Source organism: Lepidochelys olivacea, assembly GCF_965140295.1.
Source record: "Lepidochelys olivacea isolate rLepOli2 genome assembly, chromosome: 9".
NCBI classification, from domain to species: Eukaryota; Metazoa; Chordata; order Testudines; family Cheloniidae; genus Lepidochelys; species Lepidochelys olivacea.
In genome coordinates this window covers 44,131,636-44,147,735 of record NC_140419.1, presented here as the reverse complement: position 1 = coordinate 44,147,735, position 16,100 = coordinate 44,131,636, and the positions used below count along the sequence as shown (strand labels likewise).

General features: G+C 51.9%; 1 long non-coding RNA gene across 1 annotated transcript in view; it reads left to right on the top strand.

Moving 5' to 3' along the window:
• Positions 1–12,363: 12,363 nt before the first annotated feature.
• The window catches only part of LOC311526008, a 73,648-nt gene continuing 69,911 nt past the window's right edge, over positions 12,364–16,100 (top strand). Inside the window, exon 1 of the long non-coding RNA XR_014712925.1 lies at positions 12,364–12,431. This is a non-coding gene — a long non-coding RNA (uncharacterized lncRNA). The remainder of the gene's footprint in view (positions 12,432–16,100) is intronic.

Below are 16,100 nucleotides of genomic sequence, written 5' to 3'. Positions count from 1 at the left end.
TGGTGGCAGCATAGGGTTCAAGGACAAAGCAAAGTGTGTACCGTGAGTAAGTTTTTAACCTAAACTGGTAAGAATAAGCTTAGGGTGTCTTTCATGCAGGTCCCTGCATCTGTACCCTAGAGTTCAGAGTGGGGAAGGAACCTTGACACTGCTGATGAAGGATGAATTTGAAATACCTACAAAAAGTAGGTTAGCCCTAAATTAGATTTATTCAATACCTCAGTCAGGGCACTGGTTGAATGTGTCATTCCTGAATATATTTTCAGTGCATTTGTTATGATGCAGAAAGCTAGTGTGACAGGGTCGGGCCAGATGGTATAGGAGAGTCTTTTTTTTTGAAGCAGAATAACACACTTACAAAAAAAATCACCAAAAAGAATAAAACAAAAACAAAACAAAGCAAACGCTAGGTATAACACAGCAACCTTCGGGAGGGAGAAAGTGTTCAGGCTAGCCTGGGCCCAGAGCGGGGGGGCTTCCTCGACACTCATGGTCTTCCACCCCCTCAAGTTACCTAGTGCCACGCCCAGTGTCACCGACTGTTCCTCTCCTGAGAGTGCCCAACAAGATGGGCAAGGCTGCGGGGTGGGTAGTTTGGGGGGGAAGGGAGGACGTACACCCACGGGTGATAGGACCCCTCCTAGGTGACTGTGATGATGGTATCCACAGCGGCAATGGCTGAGGCTTGGGTCTCTCGCTCTTCCCCTCAATCAAAGGGTCAGACAGAGAGAACCGGACGGGGTCACTGAGCAGAGAACCTCAGACAGTGCCCACCGCTCCTCGAAGGCGTCAAGGGAGTAGGTGGACGCCACCCAGAGGAACTCCGCCCGGATACGTGAATGTACTGAGAATTGGAAAACGGCCCTACAGTCGCAGGAAGCTTCATTGGACAACCTCCTCTCTCTGGTTTTATAGATGGCTGTTTTAGCTAGGCCTAGGAGGAGGTTAACCAGGAGATCCCGCGACTTTGTGGGGCCACGGATGGGGAGTGTGTAAATAAAAAGGTGAGGGGAAAAGTGCAGCCAAAAGCGTAATAAAATATTCGTGAGGAGACGAAAAAGGGGCTGTAGCCTGGCACACTCTAAATATACGTGTGCCAGGGTTTCCCTCACTTTGCAAAAAGGACAAGTATCTGGGATGGGGGTGAACCGCGTTAAAAACACGCCCGTGCTCACAGCTCCATGAAGGAGCCGCCAACTGATCTCCCTGATGGGCCTCGGGACCAAGGTGGAATAGAGACTGGCCCACCGGCGCTGCTCACCCTCCAAAGGTGGCAGGAGGTCCTGCCACTTTGTATCGGGGCGGGACACCAGGGCGAGGGTGTGAAGCATGAGTGTGTACAGATGTTTCCTTGGCACGGTTTGGAAGCTGACTGGCTGCAGTTCATGCAGCCAGCTCGCAGTGAAAGGGTGAGGGGTTTGTTGGGATCTATGGGGTAGGGGCCCAATTGAAAGGTCAGGCGGGCCTGGGGTAGAGGGTGGGCGGGGTGTGCCCTCGCGCAGGGCTCGGCTGAGATAAGCCCAAGCAGCTGGCGTCAAAGCGGCCTTCACCTCCTGAAGTACGCGCCGGGGTGGGGTACGAGGTCTAGAGAGCCCCATGCGCCGAGCGAGCATCAGGGGATCCAACCAGTCTCCCCGGTCGTAGTCCAGGAGGTCTCCGACTCTCGTGACTTCCACCAGGACCAAACTCTGGTGCACGGAGCGGGACTCCGCCACCTGCACACGGAGCTGGGGTTGTGTAGCAGGGGCTCCGCGAGGAGATCTGCTCCCACGGTGGCCGCCGCGGGCCTGGTCTTTGAAAACAGTTTCCAGGTCAGGAGGAAGTCCTGGTAGAAGACCGGCAGCCCGGAGAGGTCTCGCAGAAAACCTCTCAGGAAGAGATAAAGGAGCTGCTGGTCATATTGGAGCCCTTGGAAGCGGCGCAGGAAGGCGTGCGCCAGTATGCTCCACGTCAAACTACCTGCACTATAGATGAGCCTCTGTAGGGCCTGGAGGCGGAAGACACAGACCTGAGTGTGCAGACAATTCAGGCCCTGCCCTCCTTCCTTCAGAGGTAGATGAAGAACCCCAACAGGGGCCCACTGCATTCCTGACCAAAAGAACTCTAGAATCGATGTCCGGAGGTTGGTCAGGAAACCCGGGGCCGGGACCAGAGTGTTGAGCCGGTACCAGAGCGTGGACAGGACTAGTTGGTTAAGAACCAGTGCTCTCCCTCGGAGGGAGAGACATCGGAGTAGCCTCATCCATTTCCGGAGCCGCTCTATCACCCCGCCTTCTAAATTTTGCCAGTTCTCCAGTGGAGAAGGGTGTGTGGCAGAAAGGTAAACGCCTAGGTAGAGCAGCAGACCCACGCTCCACCAGATGGTTTGAAGCACGGGTGGGAGGGAGCTCACCTGCCGCCAGTCCCCTACCGCCAAGCCAGAGCTCTTGAACCAGTTGACTCGGGCGGAGGAGGCTGCCAAATAGATGGCCTGGCAAGCCTCCACCAGTGCCAAGTCACCCGGGTCCTGGACCACGAGGAGCACGTCATCGGTGTATGCCGACAGGACCAGCCGCAGCTCCGGCTCCCGCAGCACCAACCCTGTCAACCTCCTGCGGAGGAGACAGAGGAAAGGCTTGATCACCAGAGCGTACAGCTGGCCCGAGAGGGGGCACCCTGCCGTACTCCTCACCCAAAGCTGACCGATTCGGTCAGGGTCCAGTTGAGCCTAACCAGACACTCCGTGGAAGCATACAGCACCTGGAGAAAACTCACAAACTGAGGTCCAAATCCAAACGCCTGCAGAGTGCCCAGGAGTTACCCATGGTCCACTCTATTGAACGCCTTCTCCGGATCAAGAGACAGGAGGGCGAACGACAGACCATCTCTACGCCCGAGTTCCAAAAGGTCTTGGACTAGAAATAGGTTGTCAAAAATGCTGCGGCCCGGGACAGTGTAGGTCTGGTCTGGGTGGATCACGTCCGCCATCACGGACCCTAGCCGCAGTGAGATTGCTTTCACTACGATTTTGTAGTCCGTGCTAAGGAGTGAGACGGGACGCCAGTTTCGTAAATTGCGGAGGTCCCCCTTCTTCGGCAACAAGGCGAGCACTGCTCACCTGCACAAAAGAGGGAGGACCCCGCCCTGCAAAAACTCGGCCCAGACAGTGGCTAGGTCTGGGCCAAGGATGTCCCAGAACGCGCGGTAGAACTCCACAGTCAGCCCGTCCATGCCCGGAGATTTATTGGTGGGCATGCGATGGAGGGCTTAGAATCATAGAATATCAGGGTTTGAAGGGACCTCAGGAGGTCATCTAGTCCAACCCCCTACTCAAAGCAGGACCAATCCCCAATTAAATCATCCCAGTCAGGGCTTTGTCAAGCCTGACCTTAAAAACTTCTAAGGAAGGAGATTCTACCACCTCCCTAGGTAACGCATTCCAGTGTTTCACCACCCTCCTAGTGAAAAAGTTTTTCCTAATATCCAACCTAAACCTCCCCCACTGCAACTTGAGACCATTACTCCTTGTCCTGTCCTCTTCTACCACTGAGAATAGTCTAGAACCATCCTCTCTGGAACCACCTCTCAGGTAGTTGAAAGCAGCTATCAAATCCCCCCTCATTCTTCTCTTCCGCAGACTAAACAATCCCAGTTCCCTCAGCCTCTCCTCATAACTCGTGTTCCAGACCCCTAATCATTTTTGTTGCCCTTCGCTGGACTCTCTCCAATTTATCCACATCCTTCTTGTAGTGTGGGGCCCAAAACTGGACACAGTACTCCAGATGAGGCCTCACCAATGTCCAATAGAGGGGGACGATCACATCCCTCGATCTGCTGGCAATGCCCCTACTTATACATCCCAAAATGCCATTGGCCTTCTTGGCAACAAGGGCACACTGCTGACTCATATCCAGCTGCTCGTCCACTGTCACCCTTAGGTCCTTTTCCGCAGAACTGCTGCCGAGCCACTCGGTCCCTAGTCTGTAGCTGTGCATTGGGTTCTTCCGTCCTAAGTGCAGGACCCTGCACTTATCCTTATTGAACCTCATCAGATTTCTTTTGGCCCAATCCTCTAATTTGTCTAGGTCCCTCTGTATCCTATCCCTGCCCTCCAGCGTATCTACCACTCCTCCCAGTTTAGTATCATCCGCAAATTTGCTGAGAGTGCAATCCACACCATCCTCCAGATCATTTATGAAGACATTGAACAAAACTGGCCCCAGGACCGACCCCTGGGGCACTCCACTCGACACCGACTGCCAACTAGACATGGACCCATTGATCACTACCTGTTGAGCCCGACAATCTAGCCAACTTTCTACCCACCTTATAGTGCATTCATCCAGCCCGTACTTCTTTAACTTGCTGACAAGAATACTGTGGGAGACCGTGTCCAAAGCTCTGCTAAAGTCAAGAAACAATACATCCACTGCTTTCCCTTCATCCACAGAACCAGGAATCTCATCATAGAAGGCGATTAGATTAGTCAGGCATGACCTTCCCTTGGTGAATCCATGCTGACTATTCCTGATCATTTTCCTCTCATGTAAGTGCTTCAGGATTGATTCTTTGAGGACCTGCTCCATGATTTTTCCGGGGACTGAGGTGAGGCTGACTGGCCTGTAGTTCCCAGGATCCTCCTTCTTCCCTTTTTTAAAGATGGGCACTACATTAGCCTTTTTCCAGTCATCTGGGACTTCCCCTGTTCGCCACGAGTTTTCAAAGATAATGGCCAATGGCTCTGCAATCACAGCCGCCAATTCCTTTAGCACTCTCAGATGCAACTCGTCCGGCCCCATGGACTTGTGCACGTCCAGCTTTTCTAAATAGTCCCTAACCACCTCTTTCTCCACAGAGGGCTGGCCATCTACTCCCCATGTTGTGATGCCCAGCGCAGCAGTCTGGGAGCTGTCCTTGTTAGTGAAGACAGAGGCAAAAAAAGCATTGAGCACATTAGCTTTTTCCACATCCTCTGTCACTAGGTTGCCTCCCTCATACAGTAAGGGGCCCACACTTTCCTTGGCTTTCTTCTTGCTGCCAACATACCTGAAGAAACCCTTCTTGTTACTCTTGACATCTCTTGCTAGCTGCAGCTCCAGGTGCAATTTGGCCCTCCTGATTTCATTCCTACATGCCCGAGCAATATTTTTATACTCTTCCCTGGTCATATGTCCAACCTTCCACTTCTTGTAAGCTTCTTTTTTATGTTTAAGATCCGCTAGGATTTCACCGTTAAGCCAAGCTGGTTGCCTGCCATATTTACTATTCTTTTGACTCATCGCGATGGTTTGTCCCTGTAACCTCAACAGGGATTCCTTGAAATACAGCCAGCTCTCCTGGACTCCTTTCCCCTTCATGTTAGTCCCCAGGGGACCCTACCCATCCGTTCCCTGAGGGAGTCCAAGTCTGCTTTCCTGAAGTCCAGGGTCCATATCCTGCTGCTTACCTTTCTTCCCTGTGTCAGGATCCTGAATTCAACCAACTCATGGTCACTGCCTCCCAGATTCCCGTCCACTTTTGCTTCCCCCACTAATTCTTCCCTGTTTGTGAGCAGCAGGTCAAGAAAAGCTCCCCCCCTCATTGGCTTGTCTAGCACTTGCACCAGGAAATTGTCCCCTACGCTTCCAAAAACTTCCTGGATTGTCTAGGCACCGCTGTATTGCTCTCCCAGCAGATATCAGGAAAATTAAAGTCCCCCATGAGAACCAGGGCGTGCGATCTAGTAGCTTCTGCGAGTTGCCAGAAGAAAGCCTCATCCACCTGGTCCGGTGGTCTATAGCAGACTCCCACCACTACATCACTCTTGTTGCTCACGCTTCTAACCTTAATCCAGAGACACTCAGGTTTTTCCGCAGTTTCGTACCGGAGCTCTGAGCAGTCATACTGCTCCCTTACATACAGTGCTACTCCCCCACCTTTTCTGCCCTGCCTGTCCTTCCTGAACAGTTTATAACCATCCATGACAGTACTCCAGTCATGTGAGTTATCCCACCAAGTCTCTGATATTCTAATCACGTCATAATTCCTTGCCTTCACCAGGACCTCCAGTTCTCCCTGCTTGTTTCCAAGGCTTTGTGCATTTGTAGATAGGCACTTGAGATAACCTGCTGATCGCCCTTCATTCTCAGTATGAGGCAGGAGCCCTCCCCTCACAGACGTTCCTGCCTGTGTTTCCTCCCGGTATCCCGCTTTCCCACTTACCTCAGGGCTTTGGTCTCCTTCCACTGGTGAACCTAGTTTAAAGCCCTCCTCACTAGGTCAGCCAGCCTGCTCGCAAAGATGCTCTTCCCTCTCTTCGTAAGATAGAGCCTGTCTCTGCCCAGCACTCCTCCTTCATGGTACACCATCCCATGGTCCAAGAATCCAAAGCCTTCTCTCCGACACCACCTGCGTAGCCATTCGTTGATTTCCACGATTCGATGGTCCCTGCCCCGGCCTTTTCCTTCCACGGGGAGGATGGAGGAGAACACCACTTGCGCCTCAAACTCCTTTATCCTTTATGGCTTCTGAGAACTCGGCCAGGGTGAGAGGCAGCTCTAGTCGGTCTCGGTCGCCCACGCTGACCGTGGGGAGTTCCTCCCAGAGCACCCTGCAAGCGCCAGGATCAGTCTGATCCAGGGAGAAAAGGCTTGTGTAGAAGTCACGGGCCCTCCCACACATCTCCACCAGATCCGTGAGGGGGGCGCCATCTTCTGCTAGAAGGCAGGTGACTTGTTTCTTGGCCCCCCTCGTTTTCTCCAGGGCGTAGAAGAAACGGGAGCCGCAATCCATCTCCCGAAAGAGGCGGATGCGGGATCGAACAAAGGCACCTCGGGCACGATGGTCCTCGAGGGCCCGGAGCTCCACCCGCTTCTCCTGGCACGCTCCGCAGAGGAACGGGTCCTCGGGGTTGGCGGCCAGACGCCTCTCCATCTCTAAGACCTCCCGTTCCAACTGCTCTATCGCTGCATTTCTCCGTCGGCTGGTGCCCCGGGTGTAGTCACGGCAGAAGAGCTTGGCGCGCACCTTCCCTAGATCCCACCATCGCCGCACCGAGGGAAAGGCACGCCACTGCTCTCGCCAGGCCAGCCAAAACTCCCAGAAGAACGTCACGAAGCTCTCGTCCTCCAACAGGATGTTGTTAAAGTGCCAATAGGCCGGCCCCAGCCTCTCTGCATGGAGGGAGGCTGTTATGGTGGCTAGATGATGGTCGGAAAATGGGGCTGGCCGAATGTTAGAGGAGTGGGCCTGTGAAAGATGGAAACGGGATAAATAAATACGGTCCAAACAAGAGTGCTGTGACAAATGGGCCTCCACCCAGACAAAGGTGAACGTGGAGGTGTCATCTGGGTGGTGGTCACACCAGACGTCTACTAGGGAGTGATGTTCAACTATTTCTCGGAGAATGTTCGCAGCGGCCGGGGTCAGCTCGGCCCCTGAGCGGTCCTGTTCCTCGAGGGTGGTGTTAAAGTCCCCTCCCAGGACTAAGCACTCTTGAGAATCTAGGGTGCCGAGGAAGTTGGACACCCGCTGATAGAATTGCGGCCGCTTCGGGCTAGTTGTCGGGGCATAGATGTTAACGAGGTTGACCATGAGCCCCTCCATACGGACTCGGAGATGCAGCAGGTGGCCTGGCATGGCCTCAGTGACCCCTAGCACCTCAGGCCGTAGGTTGGGGGAGAACAGGGTCACCACTCCAGCTTGTCGAATCGTGAAGTGGCTAAAGTAGACCTCGTCCCCCCACTCCAGCCGTCAGCTATCCTTGGCAGTCGGATCGGTATGAGTCTCCTGCAGGAAAACTACAGAGTACCCCCCTTCCCGGAGGTAAGGGAGCACCTGGGACCTACGGAGAGCCATCCTACAGCCCCTGGTGTTCAAAGTTGTGATAATGAGAGGCATCATGCACAGGGCTGGGGAGGTGGGGGCTCCTTATTGGCGGGGGTGTTTGCAGCCCCCGACGGGTAGCGCAACAATCTGTGACCCATCCCGTAAGTGAGTAAAAGCATCACGGAAGCCACGGGCCCGCCCGTAGGCCGCGGCACCGTGCCTTCCTTTCCCTCTACCCTCCTTTATAAGGGCCCTTGTGGCCTGGAGTTGATCAAAGTCCCCCCCATAGCTGGAGAGCCAGCTGTACCCTGTTGCGGGAGCCACGGATGTTTTCTAAAAACTCCCGCAATGCTTTTCGCAGCTCATGGGAGGGTGGGGTTACGATTTCTGGGTTATTCCCTGGTGGGGCTCTTAATGCAGCCTCGTGGTCCGCTGAGGCGGGCAGGCAGGGTGCGGACCACTGACGGGGTGTCTGACAGGCTAAACTTATTAGGTCCATCTCATGCCTTGGGGTAGAAGGGGATGGCGGAAGGAAAATTGCAGCTCCTAATGGGTTGCGGCAGGAAAATGCAAAGGCTGCTCCCTGGGGGGAATCTGCAAAAAACGGGAAAGAAATAACCCCAGGGGCGGCAATAGCATTGCAGGAGAAGGTGGATTGGCAGGGACGGGTGGAGGCGGGGTCAGAGGCAAGGCTCTGGGCTTCGGGAGGCAAGCAGCTAAGAGGTGGCGCCTCCCGAACAGATTTGAGGGTTGAGGAGAATGGGATGGGGCTCCCAGTGATGCTAGGCGCCGGCTCTGTGGTGGATTTGATGGCCTTGGCATCAGGTGGTGGACCACCTTCTGTAGGGTGCCCGCCCGGGAAGGCGGTTAGGGGGAGGGAGCATAGGGAAAGGGGGACTGGAGTGAGGTTGCCCAGATCAAGGCCAGCCTGCAGTAGGTCATCCTCTCCCTGGGAGACCGGGGTCAAACCTAGGGCCTCAATCTCCTCATACATGGAGTAGAGGTCATCTTCTGCCACCCCGGGGGGCCCTCCTCTGGCGCCCACCTCGACGGTTGCTTCGGGGTTTGCGGGCGGTTCGGGTGGTATCCGGGCAGAAGGGGCTTTCTCAGGGGTCTCGGAGGGGAGGGTCTCCCGTGGAGGGGAAATCCTACCTCTCAATGCTATTCTGTCTTCTTCTCCCGACACCGGCGGATGGATCTCACTCGTGGGCATAGCGGAAGGCTCAGTGTCAGTGTCTCCCTTCCTGGTCTTCCGGGGGGCCTCAGCATCGGATGTGCGCCGCGGAGCTCAAGCCTTCTGCTTTCCTCGCTTCCCCTGGACTAGGGTCTAGCCCTCCATAGCATCATCTGGGGGCTGGTTAGCAGGGGTCATATCGGGGGACAGAGGCGATGGTTCAGGGGTTCGGGGGGGTAACGGTGAGGCAGCATGAGGGGCAGGGGGTTCTCCTTGGGGCGGGCCCTCTCCTATACCCAGTAATAGCTTTGCTGCACCCTCCTCCATAGGCTCTGCCAGATTGTTAATAGCAAGGGTGGGACTCCCTTGCTCGTCTGGGCGTTGTAGGGAATGCGTCTCCTGGGCCCGGACGGGAGCAGCGGTGGATCGAGCAGGAGGAGAGGTGTTTTCAGGTGTCGGGCGGCCAGGGGCGTCGGCAACGACGGAGCCGATGTCCTGCCGGGTCTCGGGTGCCCCTCCCCGCTGGGCCAAAGGGCAGTCTCTTCAGACATGCCCCGCTGATCGGCAGAGGTAGCACCGGGCCTCTCCCGTGGAGTAAAAGACCCGATAGCGGGCTTCCTGGTAGGGGACTAGGAAGGACCCCTCAAGCGCCTCTCCGTCACGCGCCGCCGCCGGCGGTAGAAGCTGCACTTGCCGGCGGAATGAGAGGACGTGGCGGAGGGTGGGGTCCTTGCAGCCCAACGGGAGAGGGCTGATGACAGAAACGAGTTTCGCCAGGGTGGAGAGAGCGGGTAACAGGGCGGCATTGGGTAAAAAGGGAGGAACGGAGGTGAGGACGAGGCGAAAGCCCAGGTCTTCTAGCGGCTCTAGGGGGACAAACACCCCCCCCCCACCACCAGGCCCTTCTCCACTGCCTCCTGGGCGGCAGCCTCTGAAGCTAAGAAAAAAACGACTTTCCGATACATTTTGGAGGCCGCCACAATAGCCGTGGGTCCTACCACCTTTGCCAACGCCTGCACGTATGTCTCCACGTGGGGTGAGGCGGGCACCAGGAGGCAACGGACACCGTGCCTCCTGGTCACGGTGGGGAAGGGACCCCGGCCGCTGGTGATGGTAGCGGAGGCAGTGGGTGGGCGAGATGACGAGGCGGCAGGCAGGGGGAGCCTGCCACTGCCCGGGCATACGTCCTGGGGGCCGGGGGAGGGACGTTCGTAGAGCTGGTGGAGGGAACAGCGGGGGGGGCGCCACGGTCGATGACAAGGCCACAGTGGTGAGGGCAGCCCCTGCCATGGAGGGCCTAGTGGTTTTAGCGGGGCCCTTTCCTTTCTTCCCACCCTGGCCTTTTCAGCCAGCTGGGGGGGGGGGTTCCTAGAATCTGGGAGGGCGGTGGGTGCAGCAGCAGCAGCAATCACCCTGGTGCCTCCTGCTACCGGTGCCCCAGCAGGGGGGTGGCAAGTATCTTAACAATAGTGGGGAGGGGGACCTTGGGGGTCGGGCAGGGGTGGTGGTGGGGAAGGGACAACTAATTTTGTTGAAGCAGTCTCGCCCCTCTCGTTCCCCGCCATTGTGAGCGGGGAGAGACGGGGAGACACCGGAAGGAGGAGGGGGAAGCAGATTAACCGCTCCTCCCTGCTGGGCTGCAGGTGGGGGGGGTGGTACCAAATGGGTTGGACAGGAAGGGGGGGAAAAACAGGAATCGGGGTCCGGTGATAGGGCAAGCTGTGGGATAAACAGTCCGGGGGGGGTGTGTGTGTGGACCCACGCACGTTTGTCCAAAGAGTCTCGTTTGGTCGGCTCTTATGTCCGGTCCGAAAGGCAAAGTTCAAAGCAAACAGCTGGATCCGAGGCAGATGGCAGGTTGCCAGCAGGGACGGACGGTGGGGGGCCGTGACAGTTGTAATAATGTTGGGGGGGGCACCGATGGATCGGGGGGCAGCTCCGTGCCACACTCCCTGTGCCGCCACAAACGCAATTAAACCACAGTCAGACTCCCCCCCACGAGAGTATAATTCAAAAAGTTACTCAGTCTTACGGCCCCCTCCACGATGATTTGTAGCTTCCCTGGGTGAGTTCTTCTGTCTGCTATCTTCTTCTTCTCCAGCTGTGTTGGCTGTGTTCCAATGCTTCCGGCAGGCCGGGAAATATTGCAGAAATAAGCTGACAGCAAAACGGCTGGGTCTGGGGGCTTCCACTCCCCCCCTCCGGATAGCGGGTGGGCAATCTTGAGGGGAGATATGATTGCTCTCTATAAATATATCAGAGGGATAAATACCAGAGAGGGAGAGGAATTATTTAAACTCAATACCAATGTGGACACAAGAACAAATGGATATAAACTGGCCACTAGGAAATTTAGATTAGAAATTAGACGAAGGTTTCTAACCATCAGAGGAGTGAAGTTTTGGAATAGCCTTCCGAGGGAAGTAGTGGGGGCAAAAGATCTATCTTGCTTTAAGATTAAACTCGATAAGTTTATGGAGGAGATGGTATGATGGGATAACATGGTTTTGGTAATTAAATATTCATGGTAAATAGGCCCAATGGCCTGTGATGGGTTTTTAGATGGGGTAAGATCCAAGTTACCCGGGAAAGAATTTTCTGTAGTATCTGGCTGATGAATCTTGCCCATATGCTCAGGGTTTAGCTGATCGCCATATTTGGGGTCGGGAAGGAATTTTCCTCCAGGGCAGATTGGAAGGCCCTGGAGGTTTTTCGCCTTCCTCTGTAGCATGGGGCACGGGTCACTTGCTGGAGGATTCTCTGCTCCTTGAGGTCTTCAAACTACAATTTGAGGACTTCAATAGCACAGATATAGGTGTGAGGTCTTTTTTAGGAGTGGTGGGTGAAATTCTGTGGCCTGCATTGTGCAGGAGGTCAGACTAGATGATCATAATGGTCCCTTCTGACCTAAATATCTATGAATCTATGAATCTTCCCCCCCTCCTCTGGGGGTTTCAGCTGAGGCAAATAGCTGCGCCCAGGAGCAGGCGTGGGGGGAGTGTGCTGATGGCAAGTTGGCAGCTGACCAGCACTCAACAGCAGCAGAAAACGGCAGAAAGACAAAACGAAACGAAAAAGTGTCTGGCCCAGTTGGGGGGGAGAACTAGGGCAGGCTCAAAAAGTAAGAAAAATCCAGGCCCGGGGGCTTTAGGAAAGAATAGAAAGCAAATAGCTAAGGAGCAAGCAAGGGACGTCCCGTTTCCCAGCAGGGAAGGTTGCAGAACAATCAGGAACCTTCTGGAGACAATTAAGACAGGCTAATTAGAACACCTGCAGCCAATCAAGAAGCTACTAGAATCAAATAAGACAGGCTAATCAGGGCACCTGGGTTTTAAAAAGGCGCTCACTTCAGTTTGTGGTGTGCATGTGAGGAGCTGGGAGCAAGAGGCACTAGGAGCTGAGAGTGAGAACACGGCCTGTTGGAGGATTGAGGTGTACCAGCATTCTCAGACACCAGGAGCAAGGTCCTATGGTGAGGATAAAGAAGGTGTTGGGAGGAGGCCATGGGGAAGTAGCCCAGGGAGTTGTAGCTGTCGCACAGCTGTTCCAGGAGGCACTCTAGACAGCTGCATTCCACAGGGCCCTGGGCTGGAACCCAGAGTAGAGGGCGGGCCTGGGTTCCCCCCAGATCCTCTCAACTCTTGGTCAGACACAGGAGGAGTTGACCTGGATTGTGAATTCAGAAAAATGGCCAAGCTGAGGGCTGCCGTGAAGCTCCAAGGCGAGCAAATCTGCCAATAAGCGCAAGACCCACCAAGGCAGAGCAGGAACTTTGTCACACTAGATTAATGTGTGAATACATCCTGCCTGCTAAATTCTCATTTTAACTGGATAAGGTATTTCACCTTGCTTCCTGCCCTAGAAAGTGTTGTGAAGTATTGATGATACCTTCATAACAGAACCGAGGCTGCTGCATCTCATTTCAGCCGTGGTTTTTGTTTCATGGGGGATGGCACAATCGCTGGGTTTATAGAGTTTGTAATTACGTAAAGAACCTTGATGCTCCCAAGAAGTGCTCTAAACATCAATAATTATAATGCTAAGCTATAAACAATGAGCTTGGGCTTATGGCCATTGTTATTTAGGACTAAGAAATAGCCATTTGATATGATGTGAAACCCACATTCGCCTGCTATTGGTTTAAGGCTTAGAATAGTAGATTGCAGAGAGTTCTTCACAATAACTTGTTGCACATTTTTCAGAACTGAGCACTGGGGTGAAGTAGATAGAATAGCATGATGTTCAACCAGTCTTGGCATTCTCCCAAGCATTTTTGCTATTCTTCTACACATCAGTAGGGACTAATCTGATCACTTTCTGATCTTTCTTGAGGATGCCTGAGCATGTTGTGTAAAAAATTACAGAATGCATTTTGCAGCAGCAATTATACAGCATGTTGTTCTATCCTCCCAATCCCAACTATCAATCATATGGTACAGATTTTAAAATGCTTGGTAGAGTGGCCATGTGAAGACAATGCTATTAGATCGATATGGATTTTCAAATTGCTCATATTGCAGCTTTATAGGCTGAATCAGTTGATGCAGCTTGTCTTCTCCAGTTTTGGGCATTTCTTGCCTTTGTCCACTCATGGAGCTGTCTGAACAGTTTATTGCCTGCACATCACAGACCACAGAATTTCACCCACACCTTCTTGTAACAGGCCCTGTATTTCCACAGTTTATTTCATTCCAGTCAATTTTTCAATTGCTCAGCAGCCACAATTGGGTCTATATTTTAAACTGAGCTCTGTTCCCATAGGCACCAAATGTGGCCATATTTTCAGAACAGCTCTTCAAACAAGCAGCTGCCACTTAGGGAAGCTGAGTGGCACAGACAGTCTGGTCTTCAAATTCAAATGGCGTCAAGTATTTTCTTTGACTTTAGTCACTAGTTCTGCTCACAGAATGGGCCTGATCCTGAAGCTTCCAGTGAAGTCAAGAACAACCGCCCCCATTACCCTGGAATTGAGGGGTGAGTTACCCTAGAATTGCAGCCATATTGTGTGCATTCAGCCACCATGAATTAATAAAGGAGACCACCACATAGTTAAGGGTTAATTTGGACAAGCAGGGCTTTTGGAGGCAAGGTCAAATACTAGCAGAAACTGCAAGCCTGCAGCTAATCAGCATAGGAGGAGGGGAGAAAAATTATGAGACAAAGAAAATAAGTGGATGGAGACCTTGAGTTTGGGCACCTTTGATATAGAAGCTTATTATGGCTAAGATTGTTCTGAATGTTTTGTTGATAAGTAGGTGGAGTTAGGAGAAGTGATGACCCAGTAGGGGTCATTATGAGCTATGTGTTTTGTAAAAATTAGTTACAAGATGACTAGATATAGAGCACTTTCAGGATAGCTTCAGAGAACTGCTCCAAAGACATTTTCCTGACACCAGACTCCCCAGTGGGAGGTGACTGGCCATTCCTAACGTGCTGCTAATTACTCAAAACTATCTCAGATTTTAGATAATTATTTTCTAAACCTATTGCTTAATCTGTGTGTGCTTAAATCTAATAAACAGTAGCTTTAGATAAGAGCACGCTTACTTGTATCAACCTTTCATCAACTGGAAGTGCTGTGCTCCCATTGATTTATTACTGACACTGCCTGGAGTGAAACAGTTAAGTTACCACTGCTTTGGGTTCTGAAAACTCTGGGTAACAGCCTTTGAAATTTTCAATTTAGTCATCAATATTTTGGCCACCTCTGGACAAATCCTAAGAAATGCAGAGCTGCATTATAATTAAAGGACCCTGTTTGACATTTCTAAATGGTTTCCAGTGGCAGTGTGTTCAAAAGTTATATAAGCCAGACTGATTTATATAGGTTTCCTGGTAATTAGAAAGTTTATAGAATTCTGTAGCATTTTGAGATAATAGTTTTGTAACGGACTGAACCATTTGAGAAAATTATGTCACTCTTCACAGCAGTCAACATTTCATTTCTTTTTATAGAAACATTAACTGCACTAAAATACAATACAACTTGAATACACAATACTTTGGTTTTTCCTTTGTGTTGACAGAAAACAGTACAAATGCAATGAAAAACTGGAGTCAAGGACAGAGCAGCTGAACCAAAATTTGATCAGACTCTGAACTTGAATCACTCAGTAATCTCTACCACACTGGTCCTGCCAATACCTCCCACTTCACCCTCCCCCAGTGGAGGGCTGTTTCCTTCCCCTATTTAGCCATTCACTCCTTCCCCAATGCCCCCATCCCTTCCCCCCACCCCCGCCTTTAGGGAGATCCTGGGAAATTTTGACACGCACAACGAAGGGCAGTTGTGGTAGAGGACAGTCTGTTAGCTTTTCATTGGCACAAGAAACTTCAGCCATTAATCTCTGACTTTCTGTGAGCATGGGATGAGGTTTGTGAATGCCTCAAACATCACACGTAAGGCTCAGTTCAAGTGGGGCTTTGTGGTTTGTCAGAAGTATTTTGCACAGCTTTAGTAAATATTCACAAAGGGAACTTATTACAGTGCTAGCAAAATGTCACTTGAGAATAACTATCAGGTACATGATATCTAAATGCTTGGTAAATTTTTAAAGAATCTGATTGCAGCAAATAGGTTCTAAGAGATTAAAAAGAAATAAATTATCTTATATTAGCATCTAATATTTATCTAGGATAATTCGATCCGCTAATGTAATCACTTAACATTTTCATTATCACCACATTCTTGAGGATGGCAGGTTGGAGGATGTTCATTGGAAATATTAAGTAATAGTTGCTTATTTGAGCTAAAGTAAAACGGTATTAAAACACAGATGATTTTTCCAGTAATATTATAAAATAGTCACGTTTCCATAGTCTGACGAGAGAACACTCATTGTGGACAGGGAAACATATGTTAGTAATATTTACCACTGAGAGCTCTACAAATTTTAACTGAATTTTCCACTATCCTACATTGTTTAGATGTGACTAGTGCTTCTAAGTGCCTCAGTTTTTTGGTGCTCAACTTGACACCTTGTAGGGGCCTGAGATTGAGGGTGGGTGCCTAGCACTTTCTGAAAATCAGGCCCCTTTAAGGTGCTTCAAGAAGGGTCCCCAAAACAGAGGCAGCCTGTGAACAATGTGAAAGGAATTTTGTTTGGTGAGGATGAGCTAAATGAGAAGGTAAAGGAAGGGA